General features: G+C 36.0%; 1 pseudogene; it reads left to right on the plus strand.

The window, feature by feature from the left end:
* Positions 1 to 1,177: 1,177 nt before the first annotated feature.
* Positions 1,178 to 22,110, plus strand: LOC144370511 (PCNA-associated factor pseudogene; annotated as a pseudogene).
* The last annotated feature ends 5,880 nt before the right edge of the window (positions 22,111 to 27,990 follow it).

Here is a 27,990-nt window from a genome sequence, read left to right on the forward strand (position 1 = left end):
TCCACAGATATACATACATTCTGTCATACAAAAGCATAAATCACGGAAGCATTGTCTCGATGGTAGTAAGGAGTGTGAAAAGGGTAAGTACAAATTAATCTTCCACATATAAGATTCCTGCAAACATAGTAAAATGATATGCTTATTAGGCATTAGCCATTAATTAGAAATTCTTTGGATTGGCTTTCTTTAATTAAAAAAATGGCTATGGCAATGTTTCTTTAATGGCTTAAAGAAAATTTAATGGGCTGGTTAAAAAGTATAAATCCATTGATTCAAAGTTATCTATCAGTGGTCCTAAAGGTAGTTAATTTACTGTTTCTAATGTGCCTTTACTGTCAAACAATCAATTCACTGCAACATTTTCTATCCCTGTGTAGAGGGATAGAGTAGTGAGTAATCCCAGTTACTCAGGAGGCTGAAGCAGGAGGATCACAAGTTTGAGACCATTCTCTGAAACTTAGCAAGGCCCTAAACAACTTAGTGAAACCCTGTCTTAAAGTAAAAAATAAATAGGGGCTGGGATGTGCCTCAAGTGGTAGCACGTTCGCCTGTCATGTGTACGCCTGGGTTCAATCATCAGCACCACATACAAACAAAGATGTTGTGTCCGCCAAAAACTAAAAAATAAATATTAAAATTCTCTCTCTTTCTCTCTCTCTCTCTCTCTCTCTCTCTCACTCAAAATAAATGAATAAATAGCACTATGGATGTGGCTCAGTGGTGAAATGCCCCTGGGTTCAATCCCTAGGACCAAATAAATAATAATAATATTAATAATAATAATTAATAATAATACCAAGAATCAATAGTATGGCATCAAATTGAAAGGCATCTACAAAAAAAGGAAAGAACGGTATGAAGATAGCCTAATGAATGAGAAAAAAATATCTGCAGCTAATCTTCTGACAAAGTATTGATACCAAGAATATCAAAATTACTCAAAAATTTGGTACCAAATATATATACATATTTATACAAGTATATATGCATATATATGTGTGCATTATATATAAATTTAACAAGTGTTCAAATTAACTAAATAAATAGAAAATTTTTCAATAAATGGACAAATGAACTAAACAAACGTTTCTTAAAAGTGCAAGTTAAGGTCCTTGTCCTCTGAAACCCTCTTTGGCTGGGAATCTGCGTTTTTCTCATCTCTTCCCATTTGATCATGGTAGGAACTAAAGCAGACAGTGTCCCAGGCACCTACAGAAAAGTGGTGGCTTCTTCAGCCCCCCAAAAAGTCCTTGGTTCCTCCACCTCTGCTACTAATTCTACATGGCTTTCATCAAGGTAAGCTGAAAGTAAGTATGCAGGAGGAAATCCAGTTTCTGTACGTCCAACTTCCAAGTGGCAAAAAGGAATTGGAGAATTCTTCAGATTGTCCCCTAAAGATTCTGAAAAAGAGAATCTGATTCTTGAAGAGGCAGGAAGAAGTGGATTAGGAAGAGCAAAGAGAAAAGTATGTCCTTTGCAACCTGACCACACAGATGATGAAAAGAATAGAACTTGGGGATTCCAACATGGCGGCTGGCGCGGAGAGATCAAGTCTCTGACCTCTCCAGCTGTGCAGGCATAGGGAGTCCTAAACAATCTAAATTCTGTTTGCTCAGGATCACTAGGCAATGCTGAGCTGACGTGGATCTGGGGCGATCGGTCTGGACCTCTCAGAACACACACTGATCCCAGATCAGCTGAATTCAAGCTCCCGTTCACCTGCTTCTCGCAGACAAACAGCTGTGACTCAGCACTAATCCATCCAGCTGAAACAACTGGTCTGCCCTTCTGATCCTACGGAGATAATGCCTACCGAGCCTTCATAAGTAGTGGCCACAGGTTTGAAACGGGCTTGGGAGAGACAGTAAGGACCCACCTGTTGCATTGGTCACCCGGCAAAGGGAAATGAACTGTCGCCATTTGTAAGAGATACCACCATGGCAGAGAACTGACCTCACCAGACTGCGGCGGAGGAGATAACTTCATTGAAACCTGTGTCTAAAGGTGTGTAATCCCCTAGCCTTCCCTCTCCACACATCAGGGAAACCTTAAGGGCCCCTCCCAGCTCTCCCATAAGGGCCCCTCCCAGCTCTCCCATGAGCGCGAGAGCCAGACCCAGGGAATCAGACGAGGCACGGGACCCGCAGCGTGGAACTCCCAGCTACTGCTCCCACCAGTGCTGACACCTGAGGTCTCTTGCACCAGCTACCGGGGGCGTGGCTACCGAAGGACAAGTAAAATTCGCTGAGGATTCTCAGCCCCAAGCTCCACAAACTTAGGGTCTGAGGGAATGGCAGAGAGGGAGAGTGTGCCCAGTCCTTCATGAAAACAGGGCTCCCGGGAGCATCAGACCTGGCGTGTAGCCAGTATTGTGGTGAGCGGTACCAGTGAGAGGGGCCTGGCTAGAGGAAAAGTGGAAAGTGACTAGACACAAGAGGATGCCCTAGGCACTCAGGATTGGAAACTCGCCCAGTCTGGGAGGAGGAGCTGCTGCACAGTGATTGGTTCCCGCGTATTGACATGAGAAACTTGGCCTGGAGGGCACAGCGCCACCTACTGGAAGAGAAGTTAATCAAACTCTAAGACTGCATTTATTAGTTTTTTCTTTCTTTCTTTTTTTTTTATTTGGGTTTTTTCTTTCATTTTCATTTTTCTTTCTTGTTGTTTTTAAATTTTTTTAAATTTCTTCCAATTTTTTTTCTAATTTTAATTTTTTTTATTATTATTATTTAATTTTTTTTATTTCCTATTTTTTTCTTCTTTTGTCTTTTCATTTTTTTCAATTTTCTTATTCCCCCTTCTTTGAATTCTACCTTCTTACTCTCATTCTCTTTAGTGAGTTTTTCCTTCCCTTCTAATACCTTTTCTCCCAAGCATCAAATAAATTTATAGGAGTAAACAGTAACTCAGCAGTCAAACAGAACAAGAAGTAACATGAGCATCTTGAAAAAGCAAGAAAGAAAAGGAGTACAACAATGCAAGACAGCCTAAATATTCAGGAGGACATAGAGTCATCAGAAAAATGGTCATATAAAGAACTCAAGGAACACCTTCGACAGATGGAATGGAACCTTAAAGAGGATATGAGACAGCAAATTCAAGCAGCGAAAGAACACAATGAGAATGAATTACATAAAAAGATAAAAGAAGAAGTTAAGCAGGAGATAGAGATTATAAAAAATAATCAAACAATAATTCTAGAAATAAAGGAAACGATAAACCAAATTAAAAACTGAATTGAGAGTATCACTAACAGAGTGGAGCAAGTAGAAGCCAGAATGTCAGATAATGAAGACAAAATATATCATCTTGAAAAGAGCCTAGCCAACTCAGAAAGGCTGGTAAAAAATCACAAGAAAAACATCCAAGAGTTATGGGATAACATTAAAAAAAACAAACTTATGAGTCATTGGGATAGAAGAAGGTACAGAAATTCAAACCAAGGGAATGAGTAAACTGCTGAATGAAATAATTACAGAAAACTTTCCAGAAATAAAAAAGGAAACAGATATACAAATTGAAGATGCATACAGGACACTGAGCACACAAAATCACAATAGACCAACGCCAAGACACATTGTTATGAAGATATCCAATATACAGAACAAAGAGAAAATATTAAAAGCTACAAGAGAAAAGAGGCAGATTACATTCAGGGGTAAACCAATAAGGTTAACAACGGATTTTTCATCACAGATGCTGAAAGCAAGAAGGTCTTGGAACAATGTATTTCAAACACTGAAAGACATTGGATGCCAAGCAAGAATTCTGTATCCAGCAAAACTAAGCTTCAGGTATGACAACGAAATTAAAATCTTTCATGATAAACAAAAGTTAAAATAATTTGTAGCCAGAAAACCAGCATTGCAAAGCATTTTGAGCAAAACACTACACGAGGAAGAAATGAAAAACAATAACCAAAACCATCAGTGGGAAGTGCCTCGGTAAAGACAGAGGGTGAGAGGAAAGATAATCATGGAGAAACAAACAAATTTTTTTTTAAAAAAAGGATAAATAATCAAACATGGCTGGAAGTACAAACTATATATCAATAGTAACTCTAAATGTTAATGGCTTAATCTCTCCAATAAAGCGACATAGGCTGGTATCATGGATTAAAAAATCAAATCCAACAATATGCTGCCTCCAGGAGACACATCTGATTGGAAAAGACATACACAGGCTGAAGGTGAAAGGATGGGAAAAAATATACCACGCACACGGTCCTCATAAGCAAGCAGGGGTGGCCATCCTCATATCAAATAAAATCGCCTTCAAGACTAAGTTAATCAAAAGGGATAAGGAAGGACATTATATACTGTTAAAAGGAACCATTCACCAACAAGACATAACAATTATCAGTATTTATGCACCAAATAATGGTGCTGAGACATTCATAAAACAAATTCTCCTCAAGTTCAAGAATCAAATAGACCACAACACAATAATTATGGGTGACTTCAACACACCTCTCTCACCATTGGACAGATCCTCCAAACAAAAATTTTATAAAGAAACTATAGAACTCAATATCACAATCAATAACCTAGACTTCACTGACATATATAGAATATATCAACCATCATCAAATGGATATACTTTTTTCTCAGCAGCACATGGATCCTTCTCAAAAATAGACCATATATTATGCCATAGGGCAACCCTCAGTAAATATAAAGGGGTGGAGATAATACCATGCATTTTATCTGATCATAATGGAATGAAACTGGAAATCAATGATAAAGGAAGGAAGGAAAAATCCTACATCACATGGAAAATGAACAATATGTTACTGAATGATCAATGGGTTACAGAAGACATAAAGGAGGAAATAAAAAAATTTTAGAGATAAATGAAAATACAGACAATGTATCGGAATCTATGGGACACAATGAAATCAGTTTTAAGGGGGAAATTCATCGCCTAGAGGTCATTCCTCAAAAAAAGAAAAAAACAACAAATAAATGAGCTCACACTTCATCTCAAAGCCCTAGAAAAGGAAGAGCAAAACAACAGCAAATGTAGCAGAAGGCAAGAAATAATTAAAATCAGAGCAGAAATCAATGAAATTGAAACAAAAGAAACTATTGAAAAAATTAACAAAACTAAAATTTGGTTCTTCGAAAAAATAAATAAGATCAACAGACATTTAGCCATGCTAACAAAGAGAAGAAGAGAGAGAACTCAAATTACTAACATACGGGATGAAAAAGGCAGTATCACAACAGATGCTACAGAAATACAGAAGACAATTAGAAATTATTTTGAAAACCTATATTCCAATAAAATAGAAGATAGTGAAGACATCGATAAATTTCTTAAGTCATATGATTTGCCCAGACTGATTTCAGGAAGATACACACAATTTGAACAGACCAATATCAATGAATGAAATTGAAGAAGCAATCAAAAGACTACCAACCAAGAAAAGCCCAGGACCAGAAGGATATACAGCGGAGTTTTACAAAACCTTTAAAGAAGAATTAATACCAATACTTTTCAAGTTATACCAGGAAATAGAAAAAGAGGGAGCTCTTCCAAATTTATTCTATGAGGCCAACATCACCCTGATTCTGAAACCAGACAAAGATACCTCAAAGAAAGAAAACTACAGACCAATATCTCTAATGAACCTAGATGCAAAAATCCTCAATAAAATTCTGGTGAATCGGATTCAAAAACATATCAAAAAAATTGTGCACCATGATCAAGTAGGATTCATCCCTGGGATGCAAGGCTGGTTCAATATACGGAAATCAATAAATGTTATTCACCACATCAATAGACTTAAAAATAAGAACCATATGATCATCTTGATAGATGCAGAAAGAGCATTCGACAAAGTACAGCATCCCTTTATGTTCAAAACATTAGAAAAGCTAGGGATAACAGGAACATACCTCAACATTGTAAAAGCAATCTATGCTAAGCGTCAGGCTAGCATCATTCTGAATGGAGAAAAATTGAAGGCATTCCCTCTAAGATCTGGAACAAGACAGGGATGCCCTCTCTCACCATTTCTGTTCAACATAGTTCTCGAAACACTGGCCAGAGCAATTAGACAGACGAAAGAAATTAAAGACATAAAAATAAGAAAAGAAGAACTTAAATTATCACTATTTGTGGATGACATGATAATATATTTAACAGACCCAAAAAGGTCTACAAAGAAACTACTAAAACTAATAAATGAATTCAGCAAACTGGCAGGATATAAAATCAACATGCATAAATCAAAGGCATTTCTGGTCAATTAGTTGTAAACACCACTGCACTCGGACCAGCCTCAAAGGCATTTCTGTATATCAGCAACAAAACTTCTGAAACAGAAATGAGGAAAAACACTCCATTCACAATATCCTCAAAAAAAATAAAATACTTGGGAATCAACCTAACAAAAGAGGTGAAAGATTTATAAAATGAAAACTACAGAACCCTAAAGAGAGAAGTAGAAGAAGATCTTAGAAGATGGAAAAATATACCATGTTCATGGATAGGCAGAACTAACATTATCAAAATGGCGATATTACCAAAAGTTCTCTATAGGCTTAATGCAATGCCAATCAAAATCCCAACGGCATTTCATGAAGAAATAGAGAAAGCAATCATGAAATTCATATGGAAAAATAAAAGACCCAGAATAGCAAAAGCAATTCTAAGCAGGAAGGGTGAATCAAGCGGTATAGCGATACCAGATTTCAAACCATATCACACAGCAATAGGGACAAAAACAGCATGGTACTGGTACCAAAACAGGTGCGTGGACCAATGGTATAGAACAGAGGACACAGAGACTAATCCACAAAGTTACAACTATCTTATATTTGATAAAGGGGCTAAAAGCATGCAATGGAGGAAGGATAGCATTTTCAACAAATGGTGTTGGGAAAACTGGAAATCCATATGCAACAAAATGAAATTGAATCCCTTTCTCTCACCATGCACAAAAGTTAACTCAAAATGGATCAAGGAGCTTGATATCAAATCAGAGACTCTGTGTATGATAGAAGAAAAAGTTGGCTACGATCTACATATTGTGGGGTTGGGCTCCAAATTCCTTAATAGGACACCCATAGCACAAGAGTTAATAACAAGAACCAACAAATGAGACTTACTTAAACTAAAAAGTTTTTTTTCAGCAAGAGAAACAATAAGAGAGGTAAATAGGGAGCCTACATCCTGGGAACAAATTTTTACTCCTCACACTTCAGATAGAGCTCTAATATCCAGAGTATACAAAGAACTCAAAAAATTAGACAATAAGATAACAAATAACCCAATCAACAAATGGGACAAGGACCTGAACAGACACTTCTCAGAAGAGGATTTACAATCAATCAAAAAGTACATGAAAAAATGCTCACCATCTCTAGCAGTCAGAGAAATGCAAATCAAAACCACCCTAAGATACCATCTCACTCCAGTAAGATTGGCAGCCACTATGAAGTCAAATAACAACAAGTGCTGGCGAGGATGTGGAGAAAAGGGTACACTTGTACATTGCTGGTGGAACTGCAAATTGTTGCGGCCAATTTGGAAAGCAGTATGGAGATTCCTGGGAAAGCAGGGAATGGAACCACCATTTGACCCTGATATTGCCCTTCTGGGACTATTCCCTGAAGACCTTAAAAGAGCATGCTACAGGGATACTGCCACATCTATGTTCATAGCAGCACAATTCACAATAGCTAGACTGTGGAACCAAACCAGATGCCCTTCAATAGATGAATGGATAAAAAAAAATGTGGCATTTATACACCATGGAATATGACGCAGCACTTAAAAATGACAAAATCATGGAATTTGCAGGGAAATGGATGGCACTAGAGCAGATTATGCTTATTGAAGCTAGCCAATCCCTAAAAAACAAATACCAAATATCTTCTTTTATATAATGAGAACAACTATGATCAGAGCAGGGAGGAAGAGCAGGAAGAAAAGATTAACATTAAACAGAGACATGAAATGGGAGGGAAAGGGAGAGAAAAGGGAAATTGCATGGAAATGAAGGGAGACCCTCATTGCTATACAAAATTACATATAAGAGGTTGTGACGGGAATGTGAAAATAAACAAGGAGAGAAATGAATTACAGTAGATGGGGTAGAGAGAGAATTTGGGAGGGAAGGGGAGGGGGGATAGTAGGGAATAGGAAAGGTAGCAGAATACAACAATTACTAATAGGGCATTATGTAAAATTGTGGATGTGTAACCGACGTGATTCTGCAATCTGCATTTGGGGTAAAATTGGGAGTTCATAACCCACTTCAATATAATGTATGAAATATGATATGTCTAGAGCTTTGTAATGTTGTGAACAACCAATTAAAAAAATACAAAATAGGGCTTGGGAAGTGACTCAGTAGTTGAATGCACCTGAGTTCAATCCCTGTTACCCCCCCCAAAAAAAAGAGTGCTTAAGATTTCCCTTTCCTCAAGGCTACTGAATTTTCCTCTATGGTTCCATAAATATTTGTGTATGGAGATGGAAGCTAAATGAAAAGATTCTGTATATTATATAACATTACTAGAACTTGAATATGGATTGGATACAGGATAACAGCATAGGAGGAAATCCAGGAATGGCTCAGGTCTCTGACTTGGACCCTTGGGAGCAACATGCACAGTTCCCTAATATAAGGAACAGAAAGAGAAGCACATTTGGGGGAAAGGGAAGATTTAGTCATACATGTGTCATGTTGAAGTTGTTGTGAAAAATAAATGGAGTGTTCATTGTGGGTTGAATTAAAAAAATTTTAAAAAACCTCCTACCTCTATAATTCCATATAATAAAAAGAGTGGGACATGATTCTGAATTAAAAACTCCTAAAGAACTTAAAAAAAAGAATAGAACTTATTTATCTTTGAATAGTATCTCCAGTTTACTCTGGTATTCTAGGGTGTAAATTTGCATAGATATGTTTCTCCATAAGCTTTGATGAATAGGCATTTAATTTAAAAACTGAGGCTAAAATGTATTCAGAAGCAAGTTATGAAATTGGAGAATTTGTAAAATTACAGTTACTTAGGTTAACATTCAATTCAATGCAGTATGTTGGTTCTTTTACCTGCTATAAAGCTTCTTCTTCTTGCAAACATTAAATCAGTGCATGATGTTCCAATTTAAAAAAAATGTACAATGGCTAGTAATTCTATAAAACAAAATTGAGCTTCTTTAGACATGATGGAAATGAAGATCAAAACTGCACTAAAATGCATCTTATTCTGAATGACAAGCTACAAGGATACAAACAAAAATACATGCTGGAAAGTATGTATTGGGGGAAAGGAAATCTTATACAATATGTAAAATTTATACAGTCACTGTAGAAATCAATACACATGTCCCTCAAAAATTGAAAATAAAGCCACAATATGATCCACTTATACATTTCTCAGTATTTATTTAAAGAATTAGAGGCAGCATACTTTAGAGATATATACACATCCATGTTTATAGCAGCACAATTCACAATAGCCAAGCTATAGAACATCAGTCTATGTGTATGTCACTTAATGAATGCATAAAGAAACTGTCGGATATATACATAATGGAGATTTATTCAGTCATAAAAAGAATGAACACTTGCATTTGCAGGCAATGAACACCCTAATGCTAATTATGCAAAATAAACCAAACTCAGAGCAAAAAGTATCATATGTTTTTCATCATATGTGGAATTTAGAAGGGAAAAAAAAAGAAAAGGGACTCCATTAAATTAGGAAACTGGTAGGGTAGATAAAACAACCCAGGGATAGGGAGGAAGAAAGAATGGGAGAGGGATTGTAAAGTAAAATTGATCAAATTATGATTTTATGTATGTACACATATGCTACATGTATAATCTCATTCTGTATAATTAATACACATCAAACATAAAGAACTATTGAAAAAATTTAATAGAATCATACACATGAGTAAGAAGAGGCTATTTAAATGATCAAAAGGATTTTAAAAATAAACAATGAAATTCATAAGAAGAAATATATAGTTAAGCATGGCAGGTAATATGTAGGTTGAGCTTCACATGACATAAATCAATGTAAAGAATTATTAACCTTTATATATATATATACTTAATTGACAATAACAAGATAGAATATGACTTTAAATTATTCTGTAAAATGCAAATTGAGAGAGATAAAAATAAAAAGTAAGTGAACAAGAAGATAGAAGAGGAAACATCACTTCTAGTATAAAATTTTCATCAGCAACAATGCATATTTTTTTTAAAAAAATCATGAGTTAGTCAAGTCTTACAATGAAAGGTTAAGATTGTATTCTCCTCATGAGATTACAGCCACTAATTTTTCCATTATTACAATACTTTTTATCCTTTATAATTAGAAAGTAATCTCTGGGAATATATTGAAGACATGTCAAATATTCTCTAAGTTTTGTAATCCAGTTACTTTATTATCAATTGATGGACCTTACTTCACTACTATTTTGGGCTGTGCATTATGGTGATTTTTCTGATCGTTTCATGTTTCTGTGCTTTTCCTCTTGTTAACAAAGAATTCTCCCTCTACTTCTTTCTCACATTTTTTACTATCCCTATAGAAATATGGTTTGTATTTTATTCAGTATGTTATAATCTATTCATATCTATTTTGTGTGCGTGTGTGCCTGCCTGTGCACACATGTACTAAGTCCGTTTGAGGCCAGTAAAGGTTTATTCAAGCAAGCTCTCTATGAGCACTTCCTTTCATTTCTTGTTTTCAATAGATGTTTTTTCTTTGATTGTTATGGTTTGAATATGAGGTGTCCCCCTCAAAGCACCTGTGTTAGTGTAGAAATGTTAACAGGCTATTGTAAGAGCTGTAACCTAATCAACCCATCCTAGTTTGAACGGACTGACTGGCAGGTGGGTTGTGTCCAAAGGAGGTGAGTCACTGGAAGTGTGCCCTAAAGGATTAATCTTCCATGTACCCCCTTCTCTTTATGCTCTCTCTGCTTCTTGGCTATCATGTCCTGAGTAGCTATCCTCTGCCATGCCCTTCCACCATGATGTTCTGCCTCACTTTGGGACCAGTGCAATGGAAGTACCCTCATAAAAAAAATCTCTAAAGTCATCAGCCTAAACAAACATTCCCTCTTCTGAGTTTTTCTAGTCAGGTATTTTGGTTACAGTGACACAAAGTGAACTTGCAAAGAAATTGTTATCAATAAGTAGAGTCACTGATGTGACAAACCTGAATATAAAGTTTAGAAGAATTTGGAGACAGTTTTTTGGGAGGAGTTTGAGAAACTTTGGAGAAGCAGGCTGAAGAGGTCTTAGCATTTTGTAACCAGAGCTTAATAGGTGATTCGGGTGGAAGCTCAGAAGACCAGAATACAGGTAGTAATGTGGATTGTGCTCAAGAGGTTTCAGAGGAAAATGAGGATTCTACTGGGAACTGAACTAGAAGTCCCTCATATTCTGGCAAAGATCTTGTCCATGGGCTAATTAATCAGTTGAGAAAATTTTAAGGCAGCACAGTATCCATGCAGATTTTGCTGGCACCTATTAACCAGATTTACTGTGAGAAATGTGAACAGAAAGTAGGGATAAATAAAGGATATTAAGAACTTGCAGTTTGACCTGAAAATGCATGTAAAACTGGAACTGAGAAAATGATGGTTTTTGAAGAGACCACGGCCACTAAAAACGTATTAAATACTTTCTCAGAGACAATATAAAAAGATGGATGAGGGCAACTCAGGAATTTACAAGACCATACCTAATGTAAGCTCAAGGATATACAAGGGAAAATGCCTTTGAGAAGAAATGATGGCTGCACCCTGCTTGCACAGGGGGCCTAGGAAGTTTTTTTCACTGTGCTCAGCTGCCCAGCATTCAGAAGCTTCTTCAGTCATGATCCCCAGGGGTTGAGTAAATGCACAACCTGGAAGAAGAACTTTGGACCATTCTTAGGGGGTTATTTTTCAGGAATGGAAAATTCTGAACTTAGGGATCATTGAGGTTTCCACTAAGATTTCAAAGGAAGGCCTAGGAGGCCAAGCAAAGTGTAGCAGGAAATCCCTGTGGGTTTCCCATGAGAACATAATGCCTATAGCTGTGAAGGTAATGCCAAAGCTTGAATGCAGACACCAAGTATAAATAAATGCCAGTAACATAGACTGTATACCAAGAAAAGCTGCTGGCTGCAGAGAAAGCCAGGCTAAGAGAGAAGGCCATGAGGACAACTAGCACAACCAAAGGAGTGGGACTTCCCACGCCCTTTGGAGAATACATCTCCTTGCCATGTGTCTTAGACACTTCACAGAGTTATTGGGACATGTTTGCCCAGCTGGATATTGGTCTGCTTCCTTAGATATGAGTGTTGCTACTCCTGCTTGCTTTCAGATTCCATTTGCATAGAGTATCATTTTACATTGTTTCACTTTCAGTCTGTGTATGTCTCTCTTGGTGAGGTGCATTTATTACTATTATATGGAGTAGATACTAGGGATTGAATTCAAGAACACTTGACCACTAATCCCCAGCCCTATTTTGGTATTTTATTTAGAGATAGGGTCCCACTGGCTTTTAACTCATGATCCTCCTGAATCACCCTCCAAAGCCACTGGGGTTACAGGTATGAACAACCAAAAGTGTATTTTTTTGCATGTAATAAAGAGTTAGATATAATTTTTAAATCCATCACACCAGTCTGTTTCTTTCAATTAGAGAATTAAAGCCATTTACATACAGGGTTGTTATTAAAAAGTATGTACTAATTCATGTAATATTTGATGATTTTCTATTCCTCATTTCTAATCTACTCCTCTAGTGAGCATTATTCTCTCCTATGTTCTTGTAATTGTGTATGTCTTCTTCTGTGTGTAAGAATCCTTTAAGTGATTTCTTCAATACTATTTTAGTGGTTATTAATTCCTTAAGTCTATGCTATCTTGGAAGAATTTTATTTCTTCAATTCTGAAGGATAGCTTTGCTGAATATGGTAATTTAAGTTATCAGTTATTTTCTTTCATGTCTTTATGTACATCATTTCATGCCTTCCTGACCTTCAGAGTTACATCTCATAAACCTTCTGGTATTCTGATGGGTTTACCTTTGTAAATAACTTGGTGTTTCTCTCTTGCCAGTTTTCTTCAGTATTTTCAATTATTGCATTATACTTATATATAATGGTGGAATTGGTGGTTATTTTCATATATGCCCAATATAGCAATATGAATTTGGCCAATATCATTTCCCAGTGTTTTCCCTTTCCCCTCTACTCCTCCTTTCCCCTAGTCACTTTACTCACTCTACTAATCTCCCTTTGATTTTCATAAGATTCCCCACCCCTAACTTTTCTTTTCCTTGTTCTCATCCTTCACAAATGAGAGAAAACATACAATACTTGACATTCTGAGTTTGGCTTACTTCACTTAATATCATCCATTTTCTTGCAAATGACATGATCTCATTCTCCTTAATGACTGAATAAAACTCAACTGTGCATATGTACCTCATGTTCTTTATACATTCATTAACATCACCAAGGTTGATTCCAGAGTTGGTTATTGTGAATTATGCTTTTATAACAAGGATATGCATGTATTACTAGATATAATGATGCTAATTCTTTTGGATAAATGCTGAGGAGTGGTACACCTGGGTCATATGGTAGTTCAATTCCATCTCTTTGGAAAACCTCTATATTGATGTCCATACAGGTTGTACTAATTTACAATCTTACCAGCAGTGTATAAGTGTTCTTTTCTTCCTACATTCACCAATTTTTATTATTACTCCTATTTTTGTTGATTTCCATTCTAACAGAAATGAATTGAAATCTCATTGTAGTTTTGATTTACATTTCCCTATTTGCTAAAGATGTTGAAGATTTTTCAAAACACATTTATAGTTGTTAATGAAGATTTATTCATCTATTTATTTTTTATTTATATGTGATGTTGACAATGGAACCCAGTGCCTCACACATACTAGGCAACTGCTCTACCACTGAGCTCCAACCCAGCCCAAAACTGTTGAACATTTTAAATATATTTATTGGCCATGTGAATTTCTTATTTTTAGAAATGTCTATTTGATTAATTTGTCCATTCATTTATGGCTTCAACTTCACAGCTTGTCATAGGCTTTTTAAGGTTTTCTATATCTTCTTGGTTCAACCTTAGTATGTAATATGTGTCTAAAAATATGTCCATTTCTTCTAAATTCTCCAATTTATTGGAATATACGTTTTCAAAATAGATCCTCATGATCCTTTAGATTTCACTGATTTTTATCTATTGCTTGCCTATTTTCAATATTATTTATTTTTGCTGTAATATTTATGTCTATTTTTCTGCTTAGGTTGGATTTAGCTTTCTATTCTTTTTGCAGTTTCCTAAGGCAGAAATTTTAGATCATTAATTTTAGATCTTTCTTCATTTCTAATATACAATTATTCAAGCTCCCTGGGTAATTTGGTCCTGGGAGACCCAGGAGATGCAGCACCTGTCTGGGAAAATTGCATACTACTGTGGGAGTATAGTTTCATGATGGTAGAACCACAGTGATGATGTAACTACTGGGTACCAAAGCAGCATGCACTTTTTCAGTGACTCTGGTTTCAAGATGCCACTGTCCTCTAGCATTGCATTATGGAGAACAAACCACAATGTGGGTTCATGGACTGCAATATTGCAGAATAATCCTGTATCAAACCTGAAGGTGTTGGAAGCAGTGGTGTGAACCAGTGGGAGCCTCTTGCTCACATTTTATCTGAAAAGAAGAGTTATTCCTGGTTCTTAGATGATACCAAGTGGTATTATTTTGTAGCAGAGATAAGGCATTTCCTTATGGTCTCTATGTGGTCAAAATGAATAGCTGTCTCCACAGGGTTTTCACCACTGACCTCCTTTGTATAGGGGGTTACAACCATTAGGCAGCTTTGATTTGCCAGCATGCTGATGTACCTCTATTATCTTTCATCCTTGGGTATGATTTTTGGTTTATAGTTTTATATTTTTGACAAATAATAGATTCAATATGAAAATATTTTTATTGATTTTATTTGAAAATAGAACAATTTTTCTGTATATATTATGAAATAACATTTTGCTGTTCCATTGGATATAGTCTATTTTCTTTGGGAGTCCTATAGAATTCTCTTACTGCTGTTGTTAAGAGCATATTGTTCAACAGCTTAGATAGTCTTTGTGGTCATTAAATTTTTAGCTAATACACTACATAATGTCTGAAGGCAAACATTATTTAAGAAACCTATTTTCTCTCTTCAAAAAATAAAATTATGACATATAAAGTTTTCCATCTTCCCCCCAAAAATGCCCTTTTTAAATCTTTCTTACTAAAAGATAAAGGATTTTTGTCTTTTCTTACTATTATACACAAATATAAGAAACTGAGAAAAATTTGGAAAAAAAATTCTACTAACCTTTGAAGTGCCACAATCACATTCTTCAGTACCTTCTATTATTCCATTGCCACATATTTTCCTTTGTGCTTCTACCCAAACTGGCATATCAAAAGGATTATTCTCAAGACATGAGAGGCCATATTTTGAGGTTAAATATTTAAAATTATCCACACTACAAGTGCTAAAATCCTTTATACCAGCAACATAGCTAAAATATAAAAATATGGGTATGACAAAAATCATTGCTGTATATCTTTAGATATTTCATTTCTGGAAAAAAATTTCAAGAGCATTCATTTATTCTTTGTTGAAACAATAAGTACACTTCTAAAAACATCAATTATATTGCTAATGCTTTAATAAACTTTTATAATTCCACCAGAGAAAAATTAAATATATATATGTATATATATATATATATATATATATATATATTCTAAAAATTCTTTTCTGTCATAAATAAGAACCAGGGTTGGTGACCCCCAATATCTTTAAGGGATTTATCCTGGGGCTCCCTGTACTCTAAACTCAAATACCAAAATCCACAAATGTTAAAATACTTTAAATATATATAAATACATAAATTTTAACATATGAATATAAATAAAACATCCTATGGCCTTGGACTCTTTAAATTCAAGAACTACATCCTTCTTATTTCTCTTTCTAGTGCCAAACAATTGAATTTTCAACTTTTGGCCTTAATATTTAATATATTTAATTACATTTTTGCTGTTTCTGTAAATATAAGAATGTTAGTGTTAATATTAAGAGCATATTTTTGCATTCATAATTTTAAATTTTCAAATAAAAATTGGTTATAGATTTATCATTGAGAAAACATGGCATAGACTTATTTTTTCTGCTTCTCCTTGGTAAGTATAAACTCTGAAAATAATGCAAGAATCTAAGAAGAATTCAGAAAAATCAACTGCTAGATAAACATGTTTGGACACATAGGACAAGAGGAAGGGCATAGTACCTGGGTATATCTTCACACTGAATAAAAGATGATGCGGGTTTAATATTTTCAGAACCACAACCTGGCAACAAAAGGTAGCTCAGATACATTCCCTCTATCCCAAGACCAAATGTAAATTTCACTAAAAGCACAAGATAATCCTGGCACCACCAGAACGAGAGATCAATTAGAGTCACTGCTTATCCAGTAGAGGTGAGATTGTACATTAATTAGTACAACTACTACAGAAAACACTGTGGTTCCTTAGAAAACAAAAAATAGAATGACCATGAGATTCAGAAATCTCATTACTGGGTATATACTCAAAGTAAACTAAATTACTGTGTTAAAAGTCATCAGCATGGTGTTCATAATAGAAGGAAGATCAGCATATCAAAATCTCTGGGACACTATGAAAGCAGTACTAAGAGGAAAGTTTTTGCACTGAGTGCATTCATTAAAAGAATAAAAAGGCACTTGTTGACCTAACACTTCATCTCAAAGCCCTAGAAAAAGAAGAACAAATCAACACCAAAAGCAATAGAAGACAAGAAATAATTAAAATCAGAGCTAAAAATCAATGAAATTGAAACAAAAGAAACAATTGAAAAAATTGACAAAACAAAAAGTTTGTTCTTTGAAAAGAAATAAATAAAATAGGTGAACCCCTGGCCATTATAACAAAGAGAAAAGGAGAGAAAACTCAAATTACCAAAATACAAGATGAAGAAGGAAACATCACAACAGAAACGCTTGAGTATAGAAGATAATTAGAAACAATTTTGAAAATTTATACTCTAATAAAATAGAAAATCTCAAAGACAATGACAAATTTCAAGAGACAGATGACCTACCAAAACTGAATAAGGAGGTCATACGATTTCAACAGATCAATTTCAAGTAATGAAATAGAAAACACCATCAGAAACCTACCAACCAAGAAAAGCCCAGAAACAGATGGATTCTCAGCCAAGTTCTACAAGACTTTTGAAGAAGAATTAACACCAAGACTCCGCAAAGTATTACATGAAATAGAAAAGGAGGGAACCTTTCCAAACACATTCTATGAGGCTAATATCACTCTGATACCAAAACCAGACAAAGACACATCAAAGAAAGAAAATTTCAGACCAATAGCTCTGATGAACATAGATGCAAAAATTATCAATAAAATTCTGGCAAATCAAATACAAAAACATATCAAAAAGATAGTGCATCACGATCAAGTGGGGTTCATCCAGCAATGTAAAAAAATTCCACCAGAAAACTTCTAGAACTAATAAATGAACTCAGCAAAGTAGTAGAATATAAAACCAACACTCATAAATCAAAGGCATTTCTGGATAGCAGTGGCAAACCCTCTGAAAAGGTATGAGGAAAACTACATCATATACAATGACCTAAAAAAAATACTTGGGAATCAATGAAAGATCTCTACAACAAAAAACTAGAGAACACTAAAGAAAGAAATTGAAAAATACCTCAGAAGATGGAAAGGTCTCCTCTACTCCTGAATAAGCATAATTAATGTTGTCAAAATGACCATACTACAAAAAGTGTTATACAGATTTAATGCAATTTCTATTAAAATCACAAAGACATACTTCATATAAAAGTAGAGAAAGCAATCATGAAATTTCTTTGGAAAAATAAGAGACCCCGAATAGCTAAAGCAATCCTTAGCAAGAAAAGTAAATCAGGAGACATTACAACACCAGAACTTAAACTATACTACAGAATTATAATAACAAAAATGACATGGTACTGGTACCAAAACAGACTTGGAGACCAATGGTACTGAATAGAGGATACAGAGACAAACCCACATAAATACACTTATCTCATAATAGACAAGGGTGCCAAAAACATTAACTGGAGAAAAGATAGCCTATTCAACTAATGGTGCTGGCAAAACTGGAAATCCATATGTAGCAAAAATGAAATGAAGCCTCTATCTTTCACCTTGCACATAAATCAACTCAAAGTAGACCAAAGACTTAGGCACTAGAAGAGAGACCATGCACATAATAGAAAAAAAAATAGGCCAAAACTTCACCATGTCAGCCTAGGATTTGACTTCTTTAATAAGATTTTTAAAGCACAAGAAGTACAATCAAGAATCAATAAATGGAAAGATTTCAAATTAATTCTCAGCAAAAAAAATGTGAGGAGAGAGCCTACAGAGTGCAAGACAATCTTTACCACATGCACCTCTGATAAAGCATTAATCTCTAGATATATAAAGAACTCAAAAAACACCAAAAACCAAATAACCCAATCAATAAATGGACTAAGAAACTGAACAGAACACTTCACAGGAGAAGAAATACAATTGATCAACAGATATATAAAAAAAGTGTTCAACATCTTCAGCAATTAGAGAAATGCAAATCAAAACTACTGTAAAATTTCATCTCACTCTTGTGAGAACGGCAATCATCAAGAATACAGGCAATAATAAATGTTGGCAAAGATGTGAGGAAAAGGGTACACTCATACACTGCTGGTGGGACTGCAAATTGTTGCAGCCAATATGGAAAGCACTATGAAGATTCCTCACGAAACTGGGAATGGAACCACCATTTGACCCAGCTATCCCACTCCTTGGTTTATACCCAAAGGACTTAAAATCAGCATACTACAGCCACATCAATGTTTATACCAGCTCAATTCACAATAATTAAACTATGGAACCAACCTATGTGTCCCTCAATAGATGAATGTATAAAGAAAAAGTGGTATATGTACACAACAGAATATTACTCAGCTCTAAAGAAGCGTGAAATTATGGAATTTGCCAGTAAATGATAGGAGTTGGAGAATATCATGCTAATAAGCCAGTCCCACAAAACCAAAGGCCAAATGTTTTCTCTAATATGTGGATGCTAATTCACAATACGGTGGGGGGCACTGGGTAAGAATAGCATTACCTCAGATTAGGTAGAGGGAAGTGATAGGAGCAGGAGAGGAGAGAATGTGGGGATACTAAAGAGAGTAAAACGAAACAGACATTATTACTTTATGTGTATATGTGAGTACATGACCAATATGATTCTGCAACATGTATACTCATAAAAATAAGAAATTATATCACATCTATGTATGATATAATGCATAAATGCATTCTACCATCATGTATTTAAAAAACAAAAAGAAAGATCACTAGAGTAAGTGGATTATGGGAAGTGAAAGGAAAGATACTAGGTTGAGATGGATCAAATTATGTCATGTGCATGTATACATATGAATAGGGCATAATGAATCCCACTACTATGTATGACCATAATGTACCAATAAAAATAATAATAATGATAGCAATAATAATAATACCTGTACTCCCATGTTTATTAAATCACTATTCTCCACTGCCCAAGATATAGAATCAACCTGAACATTAATCAATAGATGAAGTGGTAAAGAAAATATAGCATATTTTTGCATTGGAATATTATTCAGCTATAGAAAGCATGAAATTCATTTACAATATAGGACATTATGTTAAATGAGTGAGGCATAGAAAGACAAACATCACATCATCTTATTTATTACTAGAATACAAAAAAAAATATGTCATAGAAGTTCAGAGTAGAACAGTGGTTACCAGACGCTGGAAGAATAGAGGAAAGGGGAGATAGTAAAAGGCTCATTAATGAATACAATTTTACTGTTTGATAGAAAGAATAAGTTATGATCCTCTCTGGCATGGAAAGGTGAATATAATGAGAAACAATGGATTAATATATCTCAAAACACTTAGAAGAGAGGATTTTGAATGCATTCACCATTAATAAACAATAAAAGTCTAAGATGATGAATATGTCAATTACTCAAAGTTGAACAATGCCCAATATAGGCAAAACATCATAATGTACCTCATAAATTTGTACAAGCACTATGTCTCAATCAAAATAATAATAAAATAAATATCAAGAAGAAAACACAAAGGGCAAACAGTACAAATGAGAATGTTGGGTTGGATGTACTGTTGTACTATGTTGGTGAAAACTAAAACTAGAGTAACCATTATTGTAAATAGTCTGGAGGTTCCCGCCAAAATTAAAAATAGAACTACCATATGACACAGAAATCCCACTACTGGGTATATATCCAAAGGAAATGAAATTAGTTTGCTGAAGAGATATCTTCACTCACATGTTTATTGCAGCATTTATTCATAATAGCCAAGAATATCCAGAATCAACTTATGTTTAATGGATACATAAATTAAGAAACTATGTCATATGTATATGAAAATACTACTCAGCCACAAATAAAAAACAAAATGTCATTGGAATTTTAATATGGATTGAATTAAATCTGTAGACTGCTTGGATATTGAAGATATTTTAATGAGAATTTTAATGAGCAATGACTGTGTTTCCATTTATTTGTGTCTTCTTCTAGTTCTTTCACCAATGTATTATAGTTTTCAGTATATGGATCTTTCACAATAACTAAAATTTCAAAATTTACATTGTTTGATTATACAGGGTGTTCTTGAACTGGTCACAAGAAAAAAGTACAATCCAGATTCCAGCAAACAGGAAAGACAAAGAGTATCCCCAGGCATAGAGAATGCTGACAGCACATGGCCTATTTTGGTAAGTGTTCTATTCACATTTGAAAAGAAATTTAATTCTAAAGTCATTTTGGGTAGTGTTCCATCATTGCAAATCACTTTAATTTGATTAATACGAATATAATACTAAAAAGACATATAACAAAGAACATTATCTTACACTGCTTTTGGTGTCATTGTGCATGTTTCTCCTGAGCAATAGCAGTGCACACTATTATCATAATCCAATCCAATAGTAACTCCAAGCAACTGAACAATAGTGACAGCAAATGACTCCCAGGATAAACCCTCTGAATACTAAAAACATGAAGAAAAAAAACTTTATAAAAGAATTATGAAGTTATAAAATAAAGCAATATTAAGTATAATAAAAAATTAGTATATTTAAAGCTCATTTTAAACTTATTAACGTATTCAAGGCCCCTGTGTAAATGTAAGTTATAGTAGGGTTATATAAACTTTTCAGGTAGATTTATTCAACCTGAATTGTTGAGAGCCATCCATGGGCTATGTGTGGACTACACTGGCACCACAGCCTAGTGAATAGGGGAATCTTGTGTCTGGGAATGTCCAGTGAAAATTTCCTCTGGACAAGGCCACCCAGCTACATTGTAAGTCCTATTCAGCCCTGCCCCAGGTCCCACACAGCATGGGAGATGGGGTGATCTGCTGCAGCCCACAGCCTCTCAGAGATGGGTATGACCTGCCAAGATGCCAATCAATATGCTGACTGCCAGACACCACTAAGCAAGACTCTGCCCCTAAAATCATATCCCTGCCTTTGATGTACTGTCTTAAATAAGCCACAGGAGCCATTTTTTTAGTTTTCCAGCTCCAGCTCCTGTGTGGGCTGAACCTATCAGGTGTTCCATCCTTTAAAACTTTAATTCTGACTCTGTCTTTTGTTCTTTACTAATTATTTTAGATTTTAACTTCTTCAGAGGTTTTATTCCTCTGAGCAGGCAAGAGTTCCCTGGTGAGGTGCTGGCCACCCAATGGTAATGAATGAGTCAAAACAATAATTAAATTTAATTTCAAAATACTATTAATTACTGACAACCCAAGTGATCCCAGAAAATCCAATGACCTCAAACATCACATTGGCATTAATTTAATATTTCATTTTAATAATCAGTTTTACATTCCTTCTCTTGTAGGCAGCTTCTAAAATGGGTCTCAATCATCCTTGACTCATTGTATTCACATCTTGTGTAATTCCACTCCAAGAGTTCATTAATGCATTGAACACTTCAGTCTACCCTCAAAGGAGAGTTACTTATGTCATATTCTGGAAAGCTGTTGAACCCATGCAAGCCCTCCTTTCCCATCCCAGCTTCTGATTAAAATTACTTAAGAAAGAAATAGAGTACAGGAAATATTTTTATACCAAACCTTGCACACTCCATTTCTTCTACTCTACAAAAAAAAAGAAAGAAAATATTGTTCACTTTTGATTGATAAAAAATACAAATTAGCTAGGATCCCAAGGAATCTCAAGGAAAAAAATAATATATAAAATACATAAAATTAGTTATAAGCACTAGAATAGAGAGCAAAGCAGATTCCAAATTCATCCTTCTATACTCTATAGATCATGAGACAAAAATACTGAAGATTATGTTTCCTATGTTTTTGTCACCAAATTATTGACAGTTGGAAGGAAGAAGAGATTTTTTTTGTTCGCATATACTGTTCCTTTTGTCAGCCTTTTCCAACTAGCAGCAGCATTTTGCCTCTAAAGTAGAAGTTTATTCCAGTAATTTCAGCTAAATTCAGGATCAATAGTTTCACAGATATAGCGCCTTCCAGTTCTATCATAACCCATCCAATCCTAGATTTTAAAAGTAGCAGTAGCTGGAGACACCACTTCTGCCTCCACTGGCAACTTTTGAAAAACCCACAAGTAACATCATAATCAATGACAAAAACTGAAAGCTTCTCCTCTGATATCAGATACAAGGCAGGGATATCCACATTCACCAGTTCTCTTCAACATAGTGTTGGAAATACAAACAAGAGCAATCAGACAAGAAAAAATAAATAAAACCATCCAATGGGGTTTCAAGGTGGTGGAACATGGTGGTTGCTCCATGGTGTGAAACCAAAAAACAGATAGGCAGCTTCTCAACAAGGTGGGCAAACAAAAAAGGGAGCAGAGAACTTTACTGTAATTTAATGCTCATCATAAAGAATATTAGGGACTTAGGAGGTTGGATATAATTAAATAAGGAAGAAACTCCAGTGCCACCTCCATGCCACAGTGGGAAGCAATAGCCAGAGCAGTGCCTCCACGAGCAAAGTGAGGGGATAAGGGAGAATTAAAGGAATCCACATTTTTAGGAAGCCTGAATCATTTCTGGATATGAAGAGTTTAGAGATCAAAGACACAGCCCAACTGAACTGAAAGGCATGATGCACAATATCCTTGTGCAGGAAAGAACCTGCATCTCTCCCAACTATGTCAGAGGACACAGGAAAGAACCATTTTGCAGCCAAGGAATTGGGGCTGGCAACAAGGGGAGCCAATTCCTAGCAAACCTGAGTTTGGTCTGAAATACAGGCCTGGCAAAATCATACTGCAGGACTTACAGTGTACTTATGTAACCAGGAGAAAAATCAAACATGGAAAGGGGTTTACATAGAATACTGGTTGTGGAAACCCACCTGCTTTTGCCCTTCCACTCCAATATGGCTGCTTGCAGGAAAGACTTGGGAGAGGCATGCCTGGCTGGGAATTGGAAAGAGCAGGGACAGAAGAAATTGAGTTTGAAGACTGAACCAGAGACCAAGAAACAGGAGATCCATAGATGACAGAGTGGCCTAAGAATTCTCTCCTTCACCACATGAGTGGAACCTAGGAGAGATCCCTATGGTGCAGTCTTCCAGGGTGGACCAGCAATTTCTGGGCCCTAGAGGTGCACTGATTTAAAATCTCCAGACCAACTGGCATTCATTCATCAAAGTGCCTGGAGCCTACCTAAACCTAAACCACCTCCAGAAGTTTCACCTTGGAGATTACCTCTCTCACTCCAGTATCCCCTGCCCCCAAGGGTGGAGGCAAGCTTCAAATTCCAGACAAGCCCATGTAACACTGTTGAGAAGGGAAGCTGATAAACTGTAATTTTCAAGGACTCTTCTCATCATATCTAAATCTTCAAGTTTTCCCCACCAAAAAAAAATGCTAATCATAAACCTTGACATTCTTTATAGACTATAGGATTTGTACTCATTTTCCCATTTTTATTTCTTAAATTTTTTAATAGAAAAGGATAAATTTCTTGACTAATCTCACCACAAGTTTATCAATTTTATTAGTTTTCTACTGTACCAAACTTCAGATTTCAAATAATTTCTCTTTTTTCTATATCCATAACTTGTGCTCCCTAATCTTATTTCTTGTATTCTACTTTCTTTTGGTTTAACTTTTAATTTTCTTTCTACTGCCTTGACATAATGTCTTGATTATTTATTCTCACTATTCCTATTTTCCCAGTATTCACTTAATGGCCAGTGAAGGCTTTAACTGAGCTTATGAAATTGATATTCATACTGGACACATATTTTTTCTAGTTTCTACTCTTTTCTCTGATCATGGGTTATTAAGAAGTTTCATTCCCAAAAGACATGAATCTTTTGATGATGATGATGATGATGATTAATAATAATAATAATAATATTCTTTTTTGATAATACTTTCTAGCATAAATCCACTGCAGTAAGAGAACACATACTATAAACATACTAACACATGGTTATGGTTAATTATGGCTATTATGGTTGGCATCACATGTGGCCAATTAGAGTGGTCTTAGGCCACTATAATACCTCAGCAGTAAGAACCATAGCAATATGGACTTTGGACATAACCAATGCTGAGCTGGTCTCAGCAGGCCATGGACTTCAGTGTGTGACACAAAATTGCCACATTCCTGGCCATAAGCATAACTCAGGAGCCTGGGGATAGAGTTCCTCAGTTCCTGACCACAAGACAATGATTGTGGGTGAGGTATTTGTACTACCCTTTCTCCAGGGAGAGGTTTGTAGGCACAGACTGCACTTTCTAGGTCCCTCTCCCAGTTCATTTTGAACAACACATCAACTACAGAGTTGGGACAAACCTGGGATTGGGCTGGACAAGTTGCAAAAACAACTGACCATGGACCACAGTACTGGAGATCTTGTAGGAATCCTGTTTCAGAAGCTGGGCAGCTGCCTATCTTTCCCCCACCTTCCGTGGAACCTCTCCATTTCTCTTAGCTCCCACTCTTGCACTTTGACTGTACCCCAGGATTAAAATCTTAGACTCATTCCCCACAACTCCACAGTCACAGTGCTGTCTGACTCTTCATTTTACTTCAATTCTGGGTTCCTTGGTGAAGACTGAGTATTTAGGGAGAGGCCAAACCACCTTAAGCTAGACTAACCAAGCATCCAGGAAAGGCCAGTACACAGAAACAAGAGGGATTCTACTGATGACCCTCAACCCCACTTGATTACAATAACAAAGAAAGAAAGAAGAAGAGGAAAAGCACATTAAGCCTACTCCCTTAACAACAGTTCAAAAGAAAAGCAGACCAAGTTAAAACATGATAGGATAAGCAAATACAGTGAAGAAGATCAAGCAGCTTAACTCAAATTGGGTTCTGAAAGCTATGCTGGGCATGGCAACCATTTTGCAGTGACCACAGCTAGCCAGCAACCCTAGAAGAAATTAAATCAATACAGCTTCTCCCCACCTTCAGACAGCAACAAATAAAACCAGCAGGACTACCTCTGAGATGGCATATCTCAATGATTAATATAGGCAGGAAAGGAAACATCATAATGTATCTCATAAATTTGTACAAACACTATGTGTCAATCAAAATAATAATAAATATCAAGAAGAAAACACAAAAGGCAAACGGTACAAATGAGAATGTTGGGTTGGATGTACTGTTGTGTTAGACCACGACGCAATAAAAGACCACTGACTCCAATTAAAATCAAATTAAAGCAAGCTTATTATTTCGACCGGCTGGGCTGCCTTGCCCCTCAAAATCGTGGGAGCCAAGGACAGCCCTGAGGCTTCTTTGTGGCCCACTTTTATTGCCCAAAAAGTTACACAAAGGGGGGTTACAGATAACAACACTCTGAGGAGCATAACACAAGTTTACATTTTTGCTGGCCCCAGCATCAGAATTTATGGAGATCTTAGAGACTCAGAGAGGGTCGTTATCCCGCCAGGGAAGGCCAGAATTTATGAGGCGTCACTAAGGTTTAGGAAAGGGTTGTTATATGGTCAGGGAAAACCGGACCTGGGTGAGTTCAGGGCACGGGCAGGCATTCCAATCAGCTTTAAACATCAACTAATGGCCAGGCCATACAGACATCCTGATATTTTTACAAAAAAACAGAAATGAATCCTTCATAACTTGTGACAAGCTGGCTTCTGATCTAATGAGATAACTAGGCTAGGTATATCATTCCCCCCTTTTCTGATGTGTCCCTTTCCAATCTTTGATAGGGATCAACCAGTAATGTCAGCAACATATGTTAATAGTGTCGGTGGTACATAACAGAATTGAGCTGTAGCCCTATAAACCTGAGCACATAGTTAATAATACATGGGACAATAACTAATAGGAGAAGAATACAAATTATAGGACCTGCAAGAGAAGTTAACCATGGAAACCAGTTTTTTAGGTCTGGCCAAAAGTTGTCCATTTGAATCTTGTTTATTTCCTTTTTCATTTCATCTATCTGTTGTTGAATAACATTAGAATAGTCAGTAATATTAAAACAGCACATGCCTGGGAATTGTTGGCAGCCCAAATGATGTTTCAGTAGCAGAAAGTCAGTAGCTGCTCTATTTTGTAGTACTGAGGTTCGGAGTTCTTTCATCTCTTGATTAATTTCTGCTAAAACTTGTGCTGTAAGGTTAGCTGTTTTGCTAAAACTACAGGCTAATTTAGTGATTTCTTTTTGAATTCCTACCATTAGTCCCGGGACTGGTAGAATGAAAGCTGCTGCAATTGCAACGTCTAGTGGATCCAGGAGGATTACATTGTCATTGCAATTGGGGGGCAGACTTTGGATAACTCGGTGGGGAGATGCCAGGGATGGCAGTAAAGGAAAAATCCTCCCAACAGAGCAGATTCTAGAGAAATTGGTAGGCAACGCTTGGAAGGTTGTCTTATTACAGAGAAAAACCCATCCTGTAGGAAGTCGTTTGCCATTGGGTAGGGAGATATATTGTTCAATAGAACAATTTGATGGGGATCGAGGAAGGGTGCAGTCTATGCATAGACAATGTTTCTGGACAATTAGTGAAGCCGGCAAGGCTGACTCTATATGAGACACAGGCCAGATTTGCTGTGTAACTCTATCCCCAGTCACCTTAACATAGTCATCATATTTTATAGACAGGCCCATAAGATTATTAGCTAACAATTGATGGACTGAGCTTCCTTCTTGTATGCAGAAGGAACTTTTGTTCATAGTATCAACAGCCAATTGTAGCCAGAAGTTCTGGTTATTTACAGACTCTAGGGGGCTCACAGAAACATCCACATTTAAAGTGGCATTTGAATAGACAGTATCCACCAGGGCTCCCTTTTTAAGCTTAACACAGGAATATTGCCCTGAATCTCGTGGGTGAGCTGAGTATTTATAGATTCCAAAGTTTATATTACCTCTTTGGGACTGATCTGTGAGGTTTTTCCATGGTCTCTCCCTGAACACCTGACTAAAAACTTCTTGGTTATCTTTATACCATCTGATAGGGCCAATTATTGGATCTTGACAGGAGTAAGTGCAATTTAATATTAGTGGGGATCCTGCAATGGCAGGTCCTACCTGGGCTACAGAAGGGGTGCAAGGTTCGTTGAAACTGGCATAGCTAAAACCCAAGAATACATATATATTACAACAAGTGAAAAACATTAGCATAATGTTTACAATGACAAGGAAAAAAATGAGAAGTTAGTGACAAAACATTAACCCTTAGAAATTTTAATTTTAAAGGGTCCACGGTTAGTCACTTTCCACCTTAGGTTGCTTGATTCTCCTCCAGTGGGTTCTGCAGGTGC

This window comes from Ictidomys tridecemlineatus, chromosome 14 (assembly GCF_052094955.1).
Source record: "Ictidomys tridecemlineatus isolate mIctTri1 chromosome 14, mIctTri1.hap1, whole genome shotgun sequence".
Taxonomy (NCBI): Eukaryota; Metazoa; Chordata; class Mammalia; order Rodentia; family Sciuridae; genus Ictidomys; species Ictidomys tridecemlineatus.